Source organism: Schistocerca americana, unplaced genomic scaffold (assembly GCF_021461395.2).
Source record: "Schistocerca americana isolate TAMUIC-IGC-003095 unplaced genomic scaffold, iqSchAmer2.1 HiC_scaffold_859, whole genome shotgun sequence".
In the NCBI taxonomy this organism is placed as follows: domain Eukaryota; kingdom Metazoa; phylum Arthropoda; class Insecta; order Orthoptera; family Acrididae; genus Schistocerca; species Schistocerca americana.
Genome location: NW_025726630.1, coordinates 42,501 through 50,000, shown reverse-complemented (window position 1 = coordinate 50,000; position 7,500 = coordinate 42,501). Strand labels below are relative to the sequence as shown.

The following is a 7,500-nucleotide window of genomic DNA, read 5'->3' as shown; positions in this document are numbered from 1 at the left end:
GGCACTCCGATCCGAGTCGTTTGCTCGCGGCTTCAGCATATCAAGCAAGCCGGAGATCTCACCCATTTAAAGTTTGAGAATAGGTTGAGGTCGTTTCGGCCCCAAGGCCTCTAATCATTCGCTTTACCGGATGAGACTCGTACGAGCACCAGCTATCCTGAGGGAAACTTCGGAGGGAACCAGCTACTAGATGGTTCGATTAGTCTTTCGCCCCTATACCCAGCTCCGACGATCGATTTGCACGTCAGAATCGCTACGGACCTCCATCAGGGTTTCCCCTGACTTCGTCCTGGCCAGGCATAGTTCACCATCTTTCGGGTCCCAACGTGTACGCTCTAGGTGCGCCTCACCTCGCAATGAGGACGAGACGCCCCGGGAGTGCGGAGGCCGCCGCCCCGTGAAGGGCGGGGAAGCCCCATCCTCCCTCGGCCCGCGCAAGGCGAGACCTTCACTTTCATTACGCCTTTAGGTTTCGTACAGCCCAATGACTCGCGCACATGTTAGACTCCTTGGTCCGTGTTTCAAGACGGGTCGTGAAATTGTCCAAAGCTGAAGCGCCGCTGACGGGAGCGATTATTCCGCCCGAGAGCATCCCGAGCCAACAGCGGCGCGGGTCCGGGGCCGGGCCAGGTAGGTCCGTCATCCGGGAAGAACCGCGCGCGCTTGCCGGGAGCCCGAGCGCCCAAAGGGGCGAATCGACTCCTCCAGATATACCGCCGGGCAGCCAGCCAGGACACCGGGGCTCTGCCCAACAGACGCGAACCGAGGCCCGCGGAAGGACAGGCTGCGCACCCGGGCCGTAGGCCGGCACCCAGCGGGTCGCGACGTCCTACTAGGGGAGAAGTGCGGCCCACCGCACACCGGAACGGCCCCACCCCGCGGCGAGTGGAAAGGCAACCGGACACGACCCCGCCGCGGATTGCTCCGCGCGGGCGGCCGGCCCCATCTGCCGAGGGCGGAGGCCAGTGGCCGGATGGGCGTGAATCTCACCCGTTCGACCTTTCGGACTTCTCACGTTTACCCCAGAACGGTTTCACGTACTTTTGAACTCTCTCTTCAAAGTTCTTTTCAACTTTCCCTCACGGTACTTGTTCGCTATCGGTCTCGTGGTCATATTTAGTCTCAGATGGAGTTTACCACCCACTTGGAGCTGCACTCTCAAGCAACCCGACTCGAAGGAGAGGTCCCGCCGACGCTCGCACCGGCCGCTACGGGCCTGGCACCCTCTACGGGCCGTGGCCTCATTCAAGTTGGACTTGGGCTCGGCGCGAGGCGTCGGGGTAGTGGACCCTCCCAAACACCACATGCCACGACAGGCGGCAGCCTGCGGGGTTCGGTGCTGGACTCTTCCCTGTTCGCTCGCCGCTACTGGGGGAATCCTTGTTAGTTTCTTTTCCTCCGCTTAGTAATATGCTTAAATTCAGCGGGTAGTCTCGCCTGCTCTGAGGTCGTTGTACGAGGTGTCGCACGCCACACCGCCAGCCGGCTGTGCACGCTACCGAGTAAGTACCGGTATGCGAACCGCCAGGCGACGGGCGCGCATCGCACGTTTAAGGAGGCGCGGCCGGCCCCACAGGCGGCCGCGACGCTCCCAGGTCTGCGAAGCGGGGCAAACGCCGCGCGCTTCAGTATACGTAGCCGACCCTCAGCCAGACGTGGCCCGGGAACGGAATCCATGGACCGCAATGTGCGTTCGAAACGTCGATGTTCATGTGTCCTGCAGTTCACATGTCGACGCGCAATTTGCTGCGTTCTTCATCGACCCACGAGCCGAGTGATCCACCGTCCTGGGTGATCTTTTCTTAGTTTACACTGTCTCTTTCAAGACAGTTGCATAGGCGGGACGTAGGCGTGTGGCGGCCCCTGTTCAAGCGTTCTGTGTCCAACGGCCTCACGGCCGATGGGCGTCGTACGGCTCCACACCGGAGCGGACAGGCAGTCGGGCGAAAGTCATTCAAAACCGGCGCCAGGCGCCAGGTGCCGCAGGCCAGCCGCTCCAGCGCTTCAGCGCTCGTACCACACAACATTGGCGTTAGTTTTGAGAAGCACGCGTGGTTCCGCACGCGGCGCACGGCTACTGCGAGCCGTACAGGTAGCGTGTTGCGCGACACGACACGCACATCGAAAGACATGCAGTCTAGTCGGTAATGATCCTTCCGCAGGTTCACCTACGGAAACCTTGTTACGACTTTTACTTCCTCTAAATGATCAAGTTTGGTCATCTTTCCGGTAGCATCGGCAACGACAGAGTCAATGCCGCGTACCAGTCCGAAGACCTCACTAAATCATTCAATCGGTAGTAGCGACGGGCGGTGTGTACAAAGGGCAGGGACGTAATCAACGCGAGCTTATGACTCGCGCTTACTGGGAATTCCTCGTTCATGGGGAACAATTGCAAGCCCCAATCCCTAGCACGAAGGAGGTTCAGCGGGTTACCCCGACCTTTCGGCCTAGGAAGACACGCTGATTCCTTCAGTGTAGCGCGCGTGCGGCCCAGAACATCTAAGGGCATCACAGACCTGTTATTGCTCAATCTCGTGCGGCTAGAAGCCGCCTGTCCCTCTAAGAAGAAAAGTAATCGCTGACAGCACGAAGGATGTCACGCGACTAGTTAGCAGGCTAGAGTCTCGTTCGTTATCGGAATTAACCAGACAAATCGCTCCACCAACTAAGAACGGCCATGCACCACCACCCACCGAATCAAGAAAGAGCTATCAATCTGTCAATCCTTCCGGTGTCCGGGCCTGGTGAGGTTTCCCGTGTTGAGTCAAATTAAGCCGCAGGCTCCACTCCTGGTGGTGCCCTTCCGTCAATTCCTTTAAGTTTCAGCTTTGCAACCATACTTCCCCCGGAACCCAAAAGCTTTGGTTTCCCGGAGGCTGCCCGCCGAGTCATCGGAGGAACTGCGGCGGATCGCTGGCTGGCATCGTTTATGGTTAGAACTAGGGCGGTATCTGATCGCCTTCGAACCTCTAACTTTCGTTCTTGATTAATGAAAACATACTTGGCAAATGCTTTCGCTTCTGTTCGTCTTGCGACGATCCAAGAATTTCACCTCTAACGTCGCAATACGAATGCCCCCGCCTGTCCCTATTAATCATTACCTCGGGTTCCGAAAACCAACAAAATAGAACCGAGGTCCTATTCCATTATTCCATGCACACAGTATTCAGGCGGGCTTGCCTGCTTTAAGCACTCTAATTTGTTCAAAGTAAACGTGCCGGCCCACCGAGACACTCACTCAAGAGCACCCTGGTAGGATTGCAACGGGGTCCGCCTCGGGACGCACGAGCACGCACGAGGCGCGTCGCACGCCTTCAGCTCGCCCCACCGGCAGGACGTCCCACGATACATGCCAGTTAAACACCGACGGGCGGTGAACCAACAGCGTGGGACACAAATCCAACTACGAGCTTTTTAACCGCAACAACTTTAATATACGCTATTGGAGCTGGAATTACCGCGGCTGCTGGCACCAGACTTGCCCTCCAATAGATACTCGTTAAAGGATTTAAAGTGTACTCATTCCGATTACGGGGCCTCGGATGAGTCCCGTATCGTTATTTTTCGTCACTACCTCCCCGTGCCGGGAGTGGGTAATTTGCGCGCCTGCTGCCTTCCTTGGATGTGGTAGCCGTTTCTCAGGCTCCCTCTCCGGAATCGAACCCTGATTCCCCGTTACCCGTTACAACCATGGTAGGCGCAGAACCTACCATCGACAGTTGATAAGGCAGACATTTGAAAGATGCGTCGCCGGTACGAGGACCGTGCGATCAGCCCAAAGTTATTCAGAGTCACCAAGGCAAACGGACCGGACGAGCCGACCGATTGGTTTTGATCTAATAAAAGCGTCCCTTCCATCTCTGGTCGGGACTCTGTTTGCATGTATTAGCTCTAGAATTACCACAGTTATCCAAGTAACGTGGGTACGATCTAAGGAACCATAACTGATTTAATGAGCCATTCGCGGTTTCACCTTAATGCGGCTTGTACTGAGACATGCATGGCTTAATCTTTGAGACAAGCATATGACTACTGGCAGGATCAACCAGGGAGCTGCGTCAACTAGAGCTGAGCAGCCGGCCGCCCGGGAGTGTGTCCCGGGGGCCCGCGCGAACACGCAAGCGTCCGCTCAATTATTCTGCAAACAGGAGGAGGCTGAGCTCCCCTGCACAATACACCTCGAAACCCTCTCAGGTCCCGGCGGCGCGCAGCGCCGTCCTAAGTACTTGGTCGGGTTCGAGAGAGGCGCAATCGCCCGGAGTTTGGCGAGTAGACGCTTTAGGTGCGACCACCCGTGCTCCCAACTGAGCTTGCCGCTGCCGACAGAGGCCCGGGAGCGTGCTGTCGTGGCATTGCCGGCGGGAGACAACACGCGCCACCTACGGTGGCCGGCAGCTCCAACGCCAGCGCCACAGAAGGACAAAAGCCCCACTTGGGTGCCGAAGCGAACTCTCCCAGCACAGCGCACGCGCCAACACGTCCGCACAGCTGCGATACAATCCACCTGCGAGAACCGCAGAGGCGACCGAGCAGCAGACGGCGTCGCGGCGCCGAGCGCCGGGCGGCGGCGCATCCTCAGCGCACACAGTCCTCAATCGGACCAGCACACTGCAGATGTCCACCGCGCTTCGCACCGGGCCCGCGAGGACCTACTTTGGCCGCACGGCGCCGCGTGCAGGGTGCGCCGGCGCGCAGCTGCGCCGCCTGCCGCCTCCGTCGGCCGGCGCGCCTGCCACTGGCCGCCCCCACCAGCCGGCTGTAGCGCGTGCGCCCACGCACCGCGCGGCCAGCACGCCGGAAGGCCCCCCCTCACCGGCCGGGGACGGTCCCACCCAGCCACCGCCGCGTATCGCTTCACACCCACATGCCATTCACGTTCGTGGGCATGGTGGGTATCGCTGAAACAACCGGTTGGTAGCTCAACCGATCGTCGCCATCACTGATTCACCTCTAGCGAGAACAACCGCACCACAACGGTTTACCAGTTCTTCATTTGCGTAACGTCACCAGCAAACGTAGACGTCCATCGCCATTTGCAAATTCAACGATTGTTGCATGCCTGTGTCAGGTGTCACGACACACTATGTCTGCCCACATACACGCAACAACATGTGCACGCTTCGCGAACACGTGGAAGGTGGCCCCCGTACGTATGCGATGTCCATTGCGCGAACGACTGTCAACCGGCCTCTGTCGCATGTCGCAGATGTGGAACGCAGTGCACCATGCTATCACGGTGTGTGAGAAGAGACGACTACGTCTGACAACACGCGCCACTACATCAACAGACGGCTCATGCTGATCGCCATCCACGGCATACCATACTGCAATCCAGCTCTTATAGGGAGACGACACGTAGCTGAGTGCACAATATTTGGACCGTATGGTTCGCCGTTGTTGGCGCAGTCGTGGTACGGTCACACATGTACCACGATGTATCATTCAGTACATGAGGACCAATGTGCGGTACAGTGTGTGATTTGGACGTACAACATCAGCGGACAGTTGCCACAAGCCGTACCACAACGTAGGCTGTGCTTCGCCATGCGAATGCCAATGAACAACTGCGAAGGGCATTGAGCATGTACGTCCTGCCGCCATCCGCATTACAGTGTATAGCTGCAAGGTGTTTAACATGAAGCGATACTCTGGGGACCGGGCAGTGCGAGTAGCAAACTATATTGCGGGGGTTGCAGTTAGGCAACACTACACTAATTTAACGCGTCGTATGACAATTACAGAGCAGGTTAAGGCCCAACGTGTGTTGGGTTAAGGCCCAACGTGTGTTGGGTTAAGGCCCAACGTGTGTTGGGTTAAGGCCCAACGTGTGTTGGGTTAAGGCCCAACGTGTGTTGGGTTAAGGCCCAACGTGTGTTGGGTTAAGGCCCAACGTGTGTTGGGTTAAGGCCCAACGTGTGTTGGGTTAAGGCCCAACGTGTGTTGGGTTAAGGCCCAACGTGTGTTGGGTTAAGGCCCAACGTGTGTTGGGTTAAGGCCCAACGTGTGTTGGGTTAAGGCCCAACGTGTGTTGGGTTAAGGCCCAACGTGTGTTGGGTTAAGGCCCAACGTGTGTTGGGTTAAGGCCCAACGTGTGTTGGGTTAAGGCCCAACGTGTGTTGGGTTAAGGCCCAACGTGTGTTGGGTTAAGGCCCAACGTGTGTTGGGTTAAGGCCCAACGTGTGTTGGGTTAAGGCCCAACGTGTGTTGGGTTAAGGCCCAACGTGTGTTGGGTTAAGGCCCAACGTGTGTTGGGTTAAGGCCCAACGTGTGTTGGGTTAAGGCCCAACGTGTGTTGGGTTAAGGCCCAACGTGTGTTGGGTTAAGGCCCAACGTGTGTTGGGTTAAGGCCCAACGTGTGTTGGGTTAAGGCCCAACGTGTGTTGGGTTAAGGCCCAACGTGTGTTGGGTTAAGGCGCAACATAGGTTAGGTTAAGGCGCAACATAGGTTAGGTTAAGGCGCAACATAGGTTAGGTTAAGGCGCAACATAGGTTAGGTTAAGGCGCAACATAGGTTAGGTTAAGGCGCAACATAGGTTAGGTTACGGCGCAACATAGGTTAGGTTAAGGCGCAACATAGGTTAGGTTAAGGCGCAACATAGGTTAGGTTACGGCGCAACATAGGTTAGGTTAAGGCGCAACATAGGTTAGGTTAAGGCGCAACATAGGTTAGGTTAAGGCGCAACATAGGTTAGGTTAAGGCGCAACATAGGTTAGGTTAAGGCGCAACATAGGTTAGGTTAAGGCGCAACATAGGTTAGGTTAAGGCGCAACATAGGTTAGGTTAAGGCGCAACATAGGTTAGGTTAAGGCGCAACATAGGTTAGGTTACGGCGCAACATAGGTTAGGTTAAGGCGCAACATAGGTTAGGTTAAGGCGCAACATAGGTTAGGTTAAGGCGCAACATAGGTTAGGTTATGGCGCAACATAGGTTAGGTTACGGCGCAACATAGGTTAGGTTACGGCGCAACATAGGTTAGGTTAAGGCGCAACATAGGTTAGGTTAAGGCGCAACATAGGTTAGGTTAAGGCGCAACATAGGTTAGGTTAAGGCGCAACATAGGTTAGGTTAAGGCGCAACATAGGTTAGGTTAAGGCGCAACATAGGTTAGGTTAAGGCGCAACATGGGTTAGGTTAAGGCGCAACATGGGTTAGGTTAAGGCGCAACATGGGTTAGGTTAAGGCGCAACATGGGTTAGGTTAAGGCGCAACATGGGTTAGGTTAAGGCGCAACATGGGTTAGGTTAAGGCGCAACATGGGTTAGGTTAAGGCGCAACATGGGTTAGGTTAAGGCGCAACATGGGTTAGGTTAAGGCGCAACATGGGTTAGGTTAAGGCGCAACATGGGTTAGGTTAAGGCGCAACATGGGTTAGGTTAAGGTACAATATGGGTTAGGTTAAGGTACAATATGGGTTAGGTTAAGGTACAATATGGGTTAGGTTAAGGTACAATATGGGTTAGGTTAAGGTACAATATGGGTTAGGTTAAGGTACAAT

The 7,500-nt window shown here is 56.0% G+C and overlaps 3 non-coding genes across 3 annotated transcripts in view; all 3 read right to left on the bottom strand.

Moving 5' to 3' along the window:
- Positions 1-1,451, bottom strand: part of LOC124591654 — a 4,220-nt gene extending 2,769 nt beyond the window's left edge. Inside the window, exon 1 of the ribosomal RNA XR_006977207.1 lies at positions 1-1,451. This exon is cut by the window's left edge and continues 2,769 nt beyond it. This is a non-coding gene — a ribosomal RNA (large subunit ribosomal RNA).
- A 188-nt stretch (positions 1,452-1,639) lies between these two features.
- On the bottom strand, positions 1,640-1,794 carry LOC124591658. Its single transcript, XR_006977210.1, has one exon. It is a non-coding gene; the product is annotated as a 5.8S ribosomal RNA (ribosomal RNA).
- A 351-nt stretch (positions 1,795-2,145) lies between these two features.
- Positions 2,146-4,055, bottom strand: LOC124591650. Its single transcript, XR_006977203.1, has one exon. It is a non-coding gene; the product is annotated as a small subunit ribosomal RNA (ribosomal RNA).
- Positions 4,056-7,500: the final 3,445 nt, after the last annotated feature.